The following is a 16,458-nucleotide window of genomic DNA, read 5'->3' as shown; positions in this document are numbered from 1 at the left end:
TGACACGGACGTGATGCCTATATTCATGATCATTGCCTTACATATCGTCATAATTATGCGCTTTTCTATCAATTGCTCGGCAGTAATTTGTTCACCCACCATATTATTTGCTATCTTGAGAGAAGCATGTAGTGAAACCTATGGCCCCCGGGTCTATTTCCATCATATAAGTTTCTACTTCATCATATTAGTTTCTGATCTACTATTTTGCAATCGTTTAATTTCTGTTCCATAAACCAAAAATACCAAAAAAAAACTTTGTCGTTTATCTATCTCTATCAGATCTCACTTTTGCAAGTAACCATGAAGGGATTGACAACCCCTTTATCACGTTGGGTGCAAGTTGTTTGATTGTTTGTGCAGGTATTCGATGATTGTGTGTTTTCTCCTAGTGGATTGATACCTTGGTTCTCAAACTGAGGGAAATATTTATCTCTACTTTGTTGCATCACCCTTTCCTCTTCAAAGTAAAAACTAACGCAATTGTGCCGTTGCCAGGGAGATCTACACCAAGTCAAGACATACCAAGTACCGATCATAAACTCTCATCTCTTGCATTACATTATTCGCCCTTCGCCTCTCATTTTCCTCTCCCGCACTTCTAAAATGATTTTCGAAAAGATTTGCCTTTTCTTCGCCCCTCTTCCGTTCGTGTTCTTCGAATTGCTCGTTTGCTAGATTGGTTTGTTGCCACCATGTCTGAATCTGGGGAGGTTATTGCTGAAAATCTTGAGGAAAAACTTGGATCTTGTTCTTTGGATCATGAAACTGAAAATCCTCCTAATTACAAAGTAAAAAAATCGTGTGGGAGATGGTAATATTATCGGAAAAAGTGTTATTCAAGAATTCTTTGATTGTATGGGATCTATGCCTATTAGCAAAAGATCTATTCTTCTTGATACAAATTGTTGTGCGGATGCCATTTTTATGCTTCTTGAGAAACTAGAAAGAAAATTTGTACACATTCATCCTGCTTTGCAAAAAGTGTTTTATGAGCTTCCCAACATCAATCATCCTATAGCTAAAAAGATTGCCACTATTATTCTTATGCGTGAATTTTATTTTATAATACAAGAAGCTAGGGATATTTGTGCTTTCTATAAAAAAGATGTTGAACATCCTCCCATTGAGATATCCTCCATGATAAAGAAATTATGCGTAGTTTGGAATCTAGGGATTATCAACCATATAGCGAAAATCGTAGGAGGAGGGTTCCCTATTCAGAAATCTCTCAATCTTTGTACCTTGAGGCCTATGAGGAATTTTATTAGATTACGAGGTATTCATGTAGGATTCAATAGGGATTGGTTAAATAAGATGATGAAGGAACCCGTTAGAAATGAGTTTCGTGTTCTTTATGATGATATTTATGGTGATGATCCCGACTACGGGTTTATGAATGTCAAAATAACTAATCAAAGTCCGTTTCATGATTTGAGTTCATCTACTAGAATGGAAATAAAGGAAAGGATATATTTGTTAAGACAAGTTTTGGAGAATTTAATGAGAAAGGAATTGCATACCCAAGATGACAATACCTAGATCTATTATTTTGTTTTATGCCTAGCTAGGGGCGTTAAACAATAGCGCTTGTTGGGAGGCAACCCAATTTTATTTTTGTTCTTTTTGTTTTGCTACTATTCTTGAATAAATTACACATTATTACCTCTATAGTAATTGTTTTTTGGTGTTTTAATTAGTGTTTTTGGCAAGTAAGACCTTTGGGATAGCTTGCGTGATAGTTGATTTGATCTTGCTGAAAAATAGAAACTTTTGCGCCCAGTCACAGAATTGTTTAAAATCACAGATGTGCCATAAAATACTGATTCTATTTTCAGAAGATTAATATACAAATGTCCCCCATTGTCCTATTGTTTCAGAATTTTTGGAGTTACATAATTATTCGAGAGTTACAGATTACTACAGACTGTTCTGTTTTTGACAGATTCTGTTTTCTTTGTGTTGTTTGCTTATTTGATGATACTATGGTTAGTATGGGGGGTATGAACCATGGATATGTTGGAATACAGTAGATATTACACCAATATAAATAAAGAATGAGTTCACGACAGTACCAAAAGTGGTGATTTATTTTCTTATACTAACGGAGCTTAAGAGATTTTCTGTTGAGTTTTGTGTTGTGAAGTTTTCATGTTTTGGGTAAGGATTTGATGGACTATGGAATAAGGAGTGGCAAGAGCCTAAGCTTGGGGATGCCCAAGGCACCCCAAGGTAATATTCAAGGACAACCAAGAGCCTAAGCTTGGGGATGCCCCGGGAGGCATCCCCTCTTTCATCTTCGTCTATCGGTAACTTTACTTGAGGCTATATTTTTATTCACCACATGATATGTATTTTGCTTGGAGCGTCTTGTATGATTTGAGTCTTTGCCTTTTAGTTTGCCACAATCATCCTTGCTGTACACACCTTTTGAGAGGGACACGCATGAATCGTGATTTATTAGAATACTCTATGTGCTTCACTTATATCTTTTGAGCTAGGCAATTTTGCACTAGTGCTTCACTTATATCTTTTTAGAGCACGGCGGTGGCTTTATTTTATAGAAATTATTGAACTATCATGCTTCACTTATATTATTTTGAGAGTCTCTTAGAACAGCATGGTAATTTGCTTTGGTTATAAATTTAGTCCTAGTATGATAGGCATCCAAGAGGGATATAATAAAAACTTTCATATAAAGTGCATTGAATACTATGAGAAGTTTGATTTCTTATGATTCTTTTGAGATATAAAGATGGTTATATTAGAGTCATGCTAGTGGGTAATTGTGAATTTGAGGATTAAAGTTTGTGATTCCCGTAGCACGCACGTATGGTGAACCTTTATGTGATGAAGTCAGAGCATGATTTATTTATTGATTGTCTTCCTTACGAGTGGCGGTCGGGGACGAGCGATGGTCTTCTCCTACCAATCTATCCCCCTAAGAGCATGTGCGTAGTACATCGTTTCGATAACTAATAGATTTTTGCAATAATTATGTGAGTTCTTTATGACTAATGTTGAGTGTCGTGGGAACAACTCCATCAATAGAAAGGGGTAGGGTAAAGGAGCATGATCTATCGAGATGCAAACGGGTGACACGGTGGTTTTAATGAGTTCGGGCCTCTCGCGGTGGAGATAACGACCCTACGTCTCGTGCTCCGGAGAGGCTTTTTTATCTGTCATGAACACGGAGTTACATGGTGTATTTTAGAGGGAGAGGGGAGAGCGGATCTCCATGCCTGAGCTATGTCCTGAGACTAATGGTGAGAAAGAGAGAGAGAGGTGGAAGAAAAAAGCACCCTAGTCTGGGCGGCTTATATAGAGTGCGCCACCCCCTCACCTCCTACGTTACAAAGTGGGGGCATTAATGCCATAACTCAGCCTACTACTAAGATGATGCTTCGAGTGCCTTGTCGACTATTGGTCTTCGCATATCCGAGTGAGATCGGGTACTCCGAGTGGAATGAGTTGGTCGAGTGGAGTGCGATGCTCCGAGTGGCTGTTGTCGTCCGAGTGACTTGGTGGTCATCCGAGTGGATGGTTTGTTGATTCTCCGAGCGATGCTCTAGGCCCATCTGATATGTGGACACTGTGCTTTATGATCTTTGACCCTTCGTGGGCCTACCTGTTATGCATGTCCCCAACATTAGCACCTGAATCGGTTGTGATTTTGCAGAACGAGTTTGTGAAAGACATAATTTGGCCCGAGTGATTACGGAAATACTCGGTACCCATCATTGTGCTTTCAGACAACCAAGGTTTGAACAAAATCTCAATGGATTCTGGCATTGCGCTTCCCGACTGATCTGGGATAAGAGCCCGCGAGGAGCGACTTGGTGACATTCGTTCATCTCTCGGAAGAGGTTAACTCTTGATCAGAGTATGGGTGTGTCATTAAATCTGGGCAACAAGATTGACGCATGGACTGTTCTCTCGGAGAGACGCCATTCTTATCCCAGGGGAACGTCAATACGAGTCGGTTCTAGATCCAAACTTATGAGTTTCACGCTTTGAGCCTTAGAAGAAGGCTCAAAACAGGTCCATGGAGGAGCATTAAACTCACCTTATAGCAAAAAAAATTGGAGTGATTTGGAGCTGGTCCTACATCGAGTAACCGATTACTCAGAATTTCTTCACGCCTGGAACATGTCTTTTTTTGTTATTTGGCCATCACTCAGACCGGGCGGACCGTTCCGAGTGGATACCATTCCAGTGGGGGCACGCTAAGTGCACCCACTGGGTGTAGTCCCCGAGACTGCCGTCGACTGCGGGAAGTCGGCGGGAGTCTTAGAGCCTGTCTTTTTTGTTGTTGTTCATCACTCGGACTGGTCAGGCCGTACTGAGTGGACATTACTCTAGTGGGGGCACGTTGAGTGCACCCACTAGGTGTGGTTCCCGAGACCGCCGTCGACTTCCGGCAGTCGGAGGGCGTCTGAGAGAACTAAAAATCTTCTTAGTTGGTACTAATCGAACTTGTTATTCTCTGACTCGGAGGTCGAGTAATTCTGGAGCTACTTTTGCATCGAGCAAAATGTTTCTTTCTGAGTTCTCTTCCAGTGGGGGCACGCTGAGTGCACCCACTAGGTGTAGTCCCCGAGCCTCTGTAGGACTAGATGAGTCTGGCAGGGGGTTTAAGTCTCCTGGTAAACCTCCATGCAGTTGGCATGGTAAATATCTTTGTTTGAAATTGAGTCAATCAGATGGATCTTCAAGCGCTTGGTATGGTAAATAAGCTCAACTTGGAGCTGAGTCAGTCGGACTGATCTTCATGCACTTGGCACTGTAAATAAATTCAGTCTGGAACTGGGTCAATCAAGTGATCTTTTTGAACTCGGCACGATAAATGAATTCGGCCTTGAAACTGCCGACTGTAGAAAAAAGCTCGACACTCCAGGGAGTAATCGTTCTAGTAGTACTTCTTATATTGACCATTAGCTTTTGCAGGAAAGGGGTATTTGTAAGAGTACATGTGCTTCCCGACTGATCGGGATATGTTGACTGCAAGGAAAAACTTGGTGGCACTCGTATGTCTCCCGGAGGAGATAGACTAGTGGTCCTATGTGGACGTGCCATGAAACCCGAGTGGTGAGGCTAGCGTGTTGGCTGACTCTCCGGAGAGAGGCCACTCATTATCCCGGGGGAACACCAGCACATGCCATCTCTGGTCCAAGTTTGTGAAACTCACACGGAGCCTAGAATAAGGGCCAAGTGTATCCGTAGAGGAGCGTCATTTTCATCCTTTTGCAGTCCTGAAGATGACTCCAGGTAATGATTTGGGCGATCGTCCGAGTGCACGGTGCTACACTTATAGATCTTCGCCGGACCAAGCATGTATGGTCAGAAGAATATTCCTGATATGATCAATAGGTTGACCAAATGGGCGTAACCCATGAGGGTGACATGGCCCAGGGCTGTGCGAAGCCCCTGAGTGATGCTCGAAAAAGGTAAGCTTGCTACAGAGTGTGATATGAGGTTTGAACATATGAGTAACTTAGTTGTTCCAGTGTTGGGGGTGTAGAGGTCAGGACATGTCCAACTGATGGCGATGCGTGGGGCGGCTGAGGGGCGATGACGTGTACAACCGAGTGGTGAAGACGTGCAAAACCGAGTGGCGACGCGCGGGGCAACCGAGTGGCGACGCGCGGGGCAGCCGAGTGGTGAAGACGGGCACAACCGAGTGGCGACGCGCGGGGCGGCCAAGTGGTGAAGGCGTGCACAACCGAGTGGCGAGGTGCGGGGCGACCAAGTGGTGAAGACGGGCACAGCCGAGTGGCGACGCGCGGGCGGCCGGGTGGTGAAGACGTGCGCAACCGAGTGGCGACGCGCGGGGCGGTCGAGGCGTGAAGACATGCACAACCGAGTGGCGACGCACGGGGCGGCCGTGTGATGCTATGCGAGGTGGCCGAGTGAAGGACTAAGTGTCTAGCCAAGTGGCAAAAATGGTCCTTGAAGGAGTTAGCCAGATACTTTCGAAGCTGATGTAGCGACGAGGTCGGTGTAGTGTGGCTGCGGCGCAACAAGACCGACGCGACAACTGAGTCTAAGTACGAACGAAGATGGCGCGCAGAGTGTCTAGGTGATTATGAAATTTGTCAAAGTGACGGATCGAATGTACTTGTTGAAGTGAAGGGTCTGACTGGTGATGAAGTACTCGACCACTTAGGAGAGTGTCATTCCGAATGAGCTGCAGCTCCCGAGTGCGGCGTAGCCCCCGAGCGTACTATAGGCTTCGACAACGGATTTGCCGGAATACGAGAAATATAGTTTTAAATGGATAATTTGCAATTCATCGAGTCGGACTCGGGTAAAGATGAGGAGAAGCTTCCGAGTGATGCGAGAAAGAGGCAAACTCGCAAGGAGTGAAGTGTGCAGTTTAATTATAAAAGGGACTTATCAGGCTCATGCCTGACGAGGTCTATGTCATTGATATGATGAAGAGGATTCCTCTGAGGGGTTGGCCGAATGTGTTTGAAGCCAACAGGTGACAAGGTCGGTGTTGTGGTGCGCTAGGACTGGTATGGTGACTGAGTTCGAGCAGCGATGAAGTTGGCGCATAGGGCCTTCGAGTGATCGCATAACTTGTGTAAGAAAAATGGCACAAGCCAACGAAATAATTTCTCGAGGAAATTTGATGTGTGCTAAAAGATTTGTGTAAATAACACCCATAGACACCCACTAGGAGTGCAAGGGGCTTGCTGGTTCAAAACCAACAAGATTCTAAAAGAGTGAAGGATCTAGTCGAACTTGACGAAGTGAAGGATCCAACTGGACATGTTGGAGTGCTGGCTCAAATAAAACGGAAGTGTAGTGTTCCGACTGAGTTGCAGCCCCCGAGGACTGATGCAAACTCGAAATGAAGAACAAATGGTGTTCGTGAATGACGTATGCGTTAAAAATGGATGTTGGACTCAGGAGTGAGTACTAAGCAGGTATGTGAAAATAAGAAACCGAGCATAGGGGCACACTCGGTGGCGTGGCCTCCGAGTGAACATGATTTGTGCATTACGGGATACTCAGGCACGGGAAAATAATAGAATGTAGTGCTACATTGACTCAGCTGTCTGAAGGCGCGCGAGTGGCCGAGTGGTGAAGATGTGTTCAACCGATGGCAATGTGAGGGGCGACCGATTGATGTAGATGTGTCCAACCTATGGCGACGTGCGGGGTGGCCGAGTGGTGATGTGGTGACCAACCGAGTGGCGACGTGCGGGGCGGCCGAGTGGTTATGAGGTGACCAACCTATGGCGATGCGCGGGGCGGCCGAGTGCTTATGAGGTGACCAACCGAGTGGCGACGCGCGGGGCGGCCGAGTGGTTATGAGGTGACCAACCTATGGCGACGCGCGGGGCGGCCGAGTGGTTATGAGGTGACCAACCTATGGCGACGCGCGGGGCGGCCGAGTGGTTATGAGGTGACCAACCTATGGCGACGCGCGGGGCGGCCAAGTGGTTATGAGGTGACCAACCTATGGCGATGCGCGGGGCGGCCAAGTGGTTATGAGGTGACCAACCTATGGCGACGCGTGGGGCGACCGAGTGGTTATGAGGTGACCAACCTATGGCGATGCGCGGGGCGGCCGAGTGGTTATGAGGTGACCAACCGATGGCGATGCGCGGGGCGGCCGAGTGGTTATGAGGTGGCCAACCTATGTCGACGCGCGGGGTGGCCGAGTGGTTATGAGGTGACCAACCTATGGCGACGCGCGGGGCTGCCGTGTAAAGTAGACGCGTGGCACGGAGTGACGATGCGCGGGGCGTCCGAGTGATGTAGATGCGTCCCGCGGAGTGGCGACGAGTGAGGCGTCCGAGTGACATAGACGCGTCTCGCAGAGTGGCGACACGCGGGGCGTCAGGGTGATGTAGATGCGCGCTGCGGAGTAACAATGCGCGGGGCGTCCGAGAGAAATAGAGGTGTCCCGCGAAGTGGTGACGTGTGGGGCGTCCGAGTGGTTGCTGGACCAAAACGTCTTTGTCCGACTGCCGTAGTGGTTTGTTAACCACCCGAGTAAATTCGTCCGAGCATGCGCGCGAATAGTTCGAGTGGACGGTCATTCAAGTGTGCTTTAGTCCCATCCGAGTGAACTCGGGTTCGAACAAAAAAGGGACTGTTAAGTAATTGTACAGTAATTTGAGAACTAAATTGTAAAATGGTCGGAAAGGATAAGGTCCTTAATCCTCTGTCGAGTGGCTGGGGACTTGTTTCGCCGGGTTCGTTATAGACGTTGCAGATGAGGCTGGAGACTGCGACAAGCCGGACGGCGCTGGTGGCCGTGCGTGGAGGTTCGACGATGGCCTCGTAGACGAAGCCGGAAACGACGACGAGGCGGATGGCACTGGTGACTGCATGTTGACGCCAACCAACCGAGTAGTCTGCACGTTAATTGTCTAGAGTGCAAAAATCATCTCCGGGCTAGCCGGTCGAGTGAACCTGTTCGTTAGCCGGTCGAGTGAAAAGGTGAATCGATCGAGTGAACCACAGTTGGGCTGCGATCCAGTCGCCACACCATCAGCCGAGTGGAATAAATGGCGAGTTAGTCAATCGACATTGTTCGTCTCAGTAAGCCTGCAAGTTAATACATCCACGAATATTTTTTGTTGGACTAAAGTGTCCATGCACGGATGCTATTTTGCAATGATTAAAGACCACAGATGGCCGTGCATGCAAGCATTGATGCTAGTATTTTGCAGGGAGTAAAGACCACGGATGGCCATGCAAGCATGCACAGATTAATCGGTGTGGAAACCGAAAGGTGGGCAATTAAGCCATTAATTTATGGGAAAAGCGGGGGTATCAATCACCGTAATTAGGTAACGGAACCATCGCCTAATTGGCTGCTTAATGAGGGAATTATCGTAATGAAATGGTAACTGGCCCATGACCTGCACTTGGGTTAGAGGGTTACCTTCTCTCCATGCAGACGATCCAGGTGAAACAGGCGCAGGCGATGAGGTAGCGTGTGCCGCTGGAGATGTGAGAGAGGGCCGGCGAGCCGGCGAGCTTGTCGCAAGGCGGCCAGCACGGCGCGAGGTCGGCGAGCTCGTCGCACGGTGGCCAGCATGGCGTGGGGCCAGCGAGCGCGCGGCGGGATGGGCGAGTACGGCGCTGGGCCGGAGAACACGACGCGGGGCCGGCAAGTGCATCACCAGGCGGGCGAGCGCTACGCAGCATGTCACCGCTCCGGGAGCTGGACGGGATCGATCCCTTGGCATCTTCGTCCGCACGTGCGGTGACCATACGTCGAGGAGCGGCAACGGCGTTCGCATACGAGGCTGAAGACGACCCTGTCCCTGGTAAAGGAAAAACACATCATAAGTAAAATAGGGAATAGATGTAAGAATTGCTACAAACCATTCACATCATGGTTCGATAGACGCCATGCCCCAAGGTGAGCGCCAACTGTTGTGGGAACGACTCTGACAATCGAAAGGGGTAGGGTAAAGGAGCATGATCTATCGAGATGCAAACGGGTGACACGGTGGTTTTAACGAGTTCGGGCCTCTCGCGGTGGAGATAACGACCCCACATATCATGCTTTGGAGAGGCTTTCTTTATCTGTCATGAACACGGAGTTACATGGTGTATATTAAAGGGAGAGGGGAGAGCGGATCTCGATGCCTGAGCTATGTCCTGAGACTAATGGTGAGAAAGAGAGAGAGGTGGAAGAAAAAAGCCCCCTAGTCTAGTGGTGGGGGCGGCTTATATAGAGTGCGCCACCCCCTCACCTCCTACGTTACAAAGTGGGGGCGTTAATGCCATAACTCAGCCTACTATATACTAAGATGATGCTTCGAGTGCCTTGTCGACTGTTGGTCTTCGCATATCCGAGTGAGATCAGGTGCTCCGAGTGGAATGAGTTGGTCGAGTGGAGTGCGATGCTCCGAGTGGTTGTTGTCGTCCGAGTGACTTGGTGGTCATCCGAGTGGATGGTTTATTGATTCTTCGAGCGATGCTCTGGGCCCATCTGATATGTGGACCCCGTGCTTTATGATCTTTGACCCTTCATGGGCCTACCTGTTATGCATGTCCCAAACATTGAGTCTCTCACCCTTCCATCATTGCTAGCCTCTCTAGTGTCGCGCAAATTTCGCCCGTACCATAAACCCACCATATACCTTCCTCAAAACAGCCACCATACCTACCTATTATGGCATTTCCATAGCCATTCTGAGATATACTGCCATGCAACTTTCCCCCGTTTCGTTTATTATGACACACAGCATCATTGTCATATTGCTTTGCATGATCATGTAGTTGACATCGTATTTGTGGCAAAGCCACCATTGATAATTCTTTCATACATGTCACTCTTGATTCATTGCACATCCCGGTACATCGCCGGAGGCATTCATATAGAGTAATATTTTTGTTCAAAGTATCAAGTTGTAAGTAAATAAAAGTGTGATGATCTTCATTATTAGAGCATTGACCCATGTGAGGAAAGGATGATGGAGACTATGATTTCCCCACAAGTCGGGATGAGACTCCGGACGAAAAAAAAGAGGCCAAAAAAAATGAGAAGGCCCAAATAAAAAAAATAAAAAATGAGAGAAAAGAGAGAAGGGGCAATGTTACTATCCTTTTACCACACTTGTGCTTCAAAGTAGCACCATGATATTCATGATAGAGAATCTCTCCTATATTGTCATTTTCATATACTAGTGGAAATTTTTCATCATAGAACTTGGCTTGTATATTCCAATGATGGGCTTCCTCAAATTGCCCTAGGTCTTCATGAGTAAGCGAGTTGGATGCATACTGAGGGAGTCCTGGATTAAGGGGTCCTCGGGCATCCGGCCTATGTGACGTGGGCCGGGCTGACGGGCCATGAAGATACAAGATAGAAGACTTCCTCCCGTGTCCGGATGGGACTCTCCTTTGCGTAGAAGGCAAGCTTGGCATTTGGATATGAAGATTCCTTCCTCTGTAAACCGACTCTGTACAACCCTAGGCCCCTCCGGTGTCTATATAAACCGGACGGTTTAGTCCGTAGAGGGGGATCATAATCATACAGGCTAGACATCTAGGGTTTAGCCATTACGATCTCGTGGTAGATCAACTCTTGTAATCCTCATATTCATCCAGATCAATTAAGCAGGAAGTTGGGTATTACCTCAATCAAGAGGGCCCGAACCTGGGTAAACATCGTGTCCCCCGTCTCCTGTTACCATCGACCTTAGACGCATAGTTTGGGACCCCCTACCCGAGATCCGCCGGTTTTGACACCGACACCCATCCACTTAGTTTTCTTTTGATCTTTCGTAAACTTATAGCTCTAGTGCATCCGTTGCATGGCAATCCCTACTCACTCACATTGATATCTATTGATGGGCATCTCCATAGCCCGTTGATGTCTACTACGCAACTTTATTCTTGTAGACACGTGTTGGGCCTCCAAGCGCAGAGTTTTGTGGGACAGTAGCAATTTTCCCTCAAGTGGATGACCTAAGGTTTATCAATCCGTGGGAGGTGTAGGATGAAGATGGTTTCTCTCAAACAACCCTGCAACCAAATAATAAAAAGTCTCTTGTGTCCCCAACACACCCAATTCAATGGCAAATTGTATAGGTGCACTAGTTCGGTGAAGAGATGGTGATAAAAGTGTAATATGGATGATACAAATATATTTTTATAATCTGAATAAATAAAAACAGCAAGGTAGCAATTGATAAAACAGAGCACAAACGGTATTGCAATGCTTGAAAACAAGGCCTAGGGTCCGTACTTTCACTAGTGCAATCTCCTAACAATGCTAATATAATTGGACCACATAACCATCCCTCAACGTGCACCGAAGAATCACTCCAAAGTTCTTATCTAGCATAGAACATAAGAAGAAATCATTTGTAGGGTACGAAACCACCCCGAAGCTATTCTTTCTAATCGATCTATCCAAGAGTTCGTACTAAATAACACCAAATAATTTCATATTCATAATACTCAATCCAACACAAAGAACCTCAAAGAGTGCCCCAAGATTTCTACCAGAGAAACAAAGACAAGAACGTGCATCAACCCCTATGCATAGATTATCCCAATGTCACCTCAGGAATCCGCGAGTTCAGTGCCAAAACATACATCAAGTGAATCAATATGATACCCCATTGTCACCACGAGTATTCATTTGCAAGACATATATCAAGTGCTATCAAATCCATAAAAGTATTCAATCCGATAAAACGAAATCTCAAAGGGAAAGCTCAATTCATCACAACAAGATAGAGAGGAGAAAATATCATATGATCCAACTATATTAACAAATCCCGCGATACATCAAGATCGTGACATCTCAAAAACACAAGAGAGAGAGAGAGAGATTAAACACATAGCTACTGGTACAAACCCTCAGCCCCGAGGGTGGACTACCCCCTCCTCATCGTGGTGGCCGCCGGGATGATGAAGATGGCCATCGGTGATGATTCCCCCTCCGGCAGGGTGCCGAAACAGGGTCTAGATTGGTTCTTGTGGCTACAGAGCCTTGCGGCGGCGGAACTTCTGATCTAGGTTAACCCCAAGGGTTTTTGGAATATTTGGGAATTTATAGGGTGAAGAGGGGGTGCTGGAGGCCACCGAGGTGGGCACAACCCACCTGGGCGCGCTTGGGCCCCCAGGCGTGCCCTGGTGGGTTGTGTCCCCCTCGGGGCACCCCCCAGGTGCTACTCTGGCCCATTGGTGGTCTTCTGGTCCATAAAAAGTTTCGCGGTGTTTGGACTCCATTTGATATTGATTTCCTGCGATGTAAAAAACAAGCAAAAACAGCAACTGGCACTGGGCACTGGGTCAATAGGTTAGTTCCAAAAAATTATATAAAGTTGCTATAAAATGATTGTAAAACATCCAAGAATGATAATATAACAGCATGGAACAATCAAAAATTATAGATACGTTGGAGACGTATCACCCGTTGATACGCCTAGTTGATGTGAGACTATCTCCTTTTTGTCTACTCCACAACCCCATATTCTATTCCACCTATAGTGCTATGTCCATGGCTCACGCTCATGTATTGCGTGAAAGTTGAAAAAGTTTGAGAACATCAAAAGTATGAAACAATTTCTTGGCTTGTCATCGGGGTTGTGCATGATTTGAATATTTTGTGTGATGAAGATGGAGCATAGCTAGACTATATGATTTTGTAGGGTTAAGCTTTCTTTGGCCATGTTATTTTGAGAAGACATAATTGCCTTGTTAGTATGCTTGAAGTATTAGTGTTTTTATGTCAATATTAAACTTTTGTCTTGAATCTTATGGATCTGAACATTCATGCCACAATAAAGAGAATTACATGGATAAATATGTTAGGTAGCATTCCACATCAAAAATTCTGTTTTTATCATTTACCTACTCGAGGACGAGCAGGAATTAAGCTTGGGGATGCTTGATACGTCTCCAACGTATCTAGAATTTTTGATTGTTCCATGCTATTATATTATCTGTTTTGGATGTTTTATATGCATTAATATGCTATTTTCTATTATTTTTGTGACTAACCTATTAACCTAGGGCCCAGTGCCAGTTTCTGTTTCTTCCTTATTTTTGAGTTTCGCAAAAAAGGAATACCAAACGGAGTCCAAACGGAATGAAACCTTTGCAATGATTTTTCTTGGACCAGAAGAAACCCGGGAGACTTGGAGATGAAGTCGGAGGAGCCACGAGGCGGCCACAAGGACGGAGGGCGCGCCCAGGGGGTAGGGCGCCCCCCCACCCTTGTGGGTCCCTCGTGCCTCTCCTGACCTAATTTGCCTATATATACCCATATATCCCCAAACCACCAGAGGCATCCACGGAAACACTTATCCACCGCCGCAACCTTCTATACCCATGAGATCCCATCTAGGGACCTTTTCCGGCACCCTGCTAGAGGGGGATTCGATCATGGAGGGCTTCTACATCAACTTTATTTCCCTTTCGATGAAGCGTCAGTAGTTTACCACAGACCTGCGGGTCCATAGCTAGTAGCTAGATGGCTTCTTCTCTCTCTTTGATTCTCAATACCATGTTCTCCTCGATGTTCTTGGAGATCTATTCGATGTAATACTTTTTTTGCGGTGTGTTTGCTGAGATCCGATGAATTGTGGATTTATGATCAGCTTATCTATGAATATAATTTGAATCTTCTCTGAATTCTTATATTCATGATTTGATATCTTTGTAATTCTCTTCAAACTATCGGTTTGGTTTGGCCAACTAGATTGGTTTTTCTTGCAAAGGGAGAAGTGCTTAGCTTTGGGTTCAATCTTGCGGTGTCCTTTTCCAGTGACAGTAGGGGCAGCAGGGCACGTATTGTATTGTTGCCATCGAGGATAAAAATATGGGGTTTTCATCATATTGCTTGAGTTAATTCCTCTACATCATGTCATCTTACTTAATGCGTTACTCTGTTCGTTATGAACTTAATACTCTAGATGCAGGCAGGAGTTGGTCGATGTGTGGAGTAATAGTAGTAGATGCAGAATCGTTTCGGTCTACTTGACACGGACGTGATGCCTATATTCATGATCATTGCCTTAGATATCGTCATAATTATGCGCTTTTCTATCAATTACTCGGCAGTAATTTGTTCACCCCATAGTATTATTTGCTATCTTGAGAGAAGCCTCTAGTGAAACCTATGGCCCCCGGGTCTATTTTCCATCATATAAGTTTCTACTTTCCATCATATTAGTTTCCAATCTACTATTTTCCAATCTTTTACTTTCCGTTTCATAAACCAAAAATACCAAAAATATTGACTTTATCGTTTATCTATCTCTATCAGGTCTCACTTTTGCAAGTAACCGTGAAGGGATTGACAACCCCTTTATCGCGTTGGGTGCAAGTTGTTTGATTGTTTGTGCAGGTATTCGGTGATTTGTGCGTTGTCTCCTACTGGATTGATACCTTGGTTCTCAAACTATGGGAAATACTTATATCTACTTTGATGCATCACTCTTTCCTCTTCAAGGGAAAAACCAACGCAAGCTCAAGAAGTAGCACGCCGGCCCCCGCCACCTTGCGGCTGCTGGGGAGGCACGGGGGGCGCAGGGCGGTGCGGCGGCAATGGGAAGTAGCTGGCGGGCGCGGGTGGCGCTGGCGGACAAGGCGCGGCCTGTGGGGCAGGGCCGCCGCGGGTGGTGCCGACGGCGAGGGCGGTGTGCTGGACGCGCTGAAATGTGGGTTGCGGCAGCAGGGTGAGGTTGGACGCCGCATTGCCGGAGTCCTCGTTGAGGCCAGCGGTGAGGGTGCTCAGTATGAGGTCGTCAGAGACCTTGGCGCCGATGTCGCAAAGCTCGCCGGCAAGCATCTTGAGCCTCATGCAGTACTCATCGATGGTGGAGTTGTCCTGATGACAGCCGAAGAACTCCTGCTACAAGAAAACAAGGCACTGAAGTTTGTTGTCGGTGAAGAGCGCGTTGATCTTGGCCCACATGACACAGGTCTCGTCATCCTCGGCAATAACCGTGTGGAAAATGTCCTTCCAGATGGTCTGGTAGAACCATCGGATGATCGTGGCCTCAATGGCGGACCACTCCGGATCGCCCCACATGTACTCGCTGTCCACGGAACCGTCGATGTGCTCGGTGAGATAGTACTCGCGGAAGATGAGGTTGAAGTAGGTCTTCCACGCGTAATATGACGTGCTGGAGCTGTCAAGGCGGATAGGGACTCGGGCCTCAATGTTGAGGTCACGGATGGTGGTGGTGGAGGGCTCGGGGCTGGTGAAGGGGTTCGACGAGCGGGTCGTGGAGGAGCCCGAGGAAGACATGGCGGCATGGCTAGGGTTAGGGTTTTTTTGTGAGGAGAGGAGGAGGAGAACAGCGGCGGCAGAGGGTGCGGCAGCCGTGGAGGGGAAGCGCGGCTGCGGGAGAGGAAGGGGCAGTGACGTCGGGTGGCGCGGCGGAAGGCAGCGGGTGGCGGCACGGTGGAGAGAGGCATGGCAGTGGCTACGGGTGGCGCGCGAGGCGGGCGGAAGCAGGCTGCATGGGTGGCGGCGGCGCGGGGTAGGAGAGGGAGGAGCGCGGCGGCTGCGAGGTGCAGCGGTGGTGGGTGCGGCGGCGGCGGCACGAGGAGGCGCGGCGATGGCGGCGAACCCAAGGGTTGGACCGAGAAAGATGATACCATGTAGACGAATAGTTCGCAATACAATAGTCATTGTATTGATGGGGTGCTGGTGCACGTATATATAAGTACAGGGTAGGCCTCAACCTCAACTATACACAACTAGGAGGTGGGCCACAACGCATAATACATGTAACACAAATATATACTCAACACCATGTATTAGGGCGACCAGTCGTACGAGGGTTGGTTCAACACATTGTAGTTCTGATCCTTGTACTAACTCTCCCCTTCAATGATGGCACGCAGTGAAGACCATTCAAGATGTATTGATGCATTGTTGCTCTATCAATGTAGTGATGCAATGTGGTAGTGTGTCGAGCTTCATGATCTTCATTGTAGTGCTCTTCCAGCAAGCTA

This window comes from Triticum urartu, chromosome 1A, assembly GCF_056163025.1.
Source record: "Triticum urartu cultivar PI428250 chromosome 1A, HENAU_Tu73, whole genome shotgun sequence".
In the NCBI taxonomy this organism is placed as follows: domain Eukaryota; kingdom Viridiplantae; phylum Streptophyta; class Magnoliopsida; order Poales; family Poaceae; genus Triticum; species Triticum urartu.
This window is presented reverse-complemented; position numbering follows the sequence as displayed.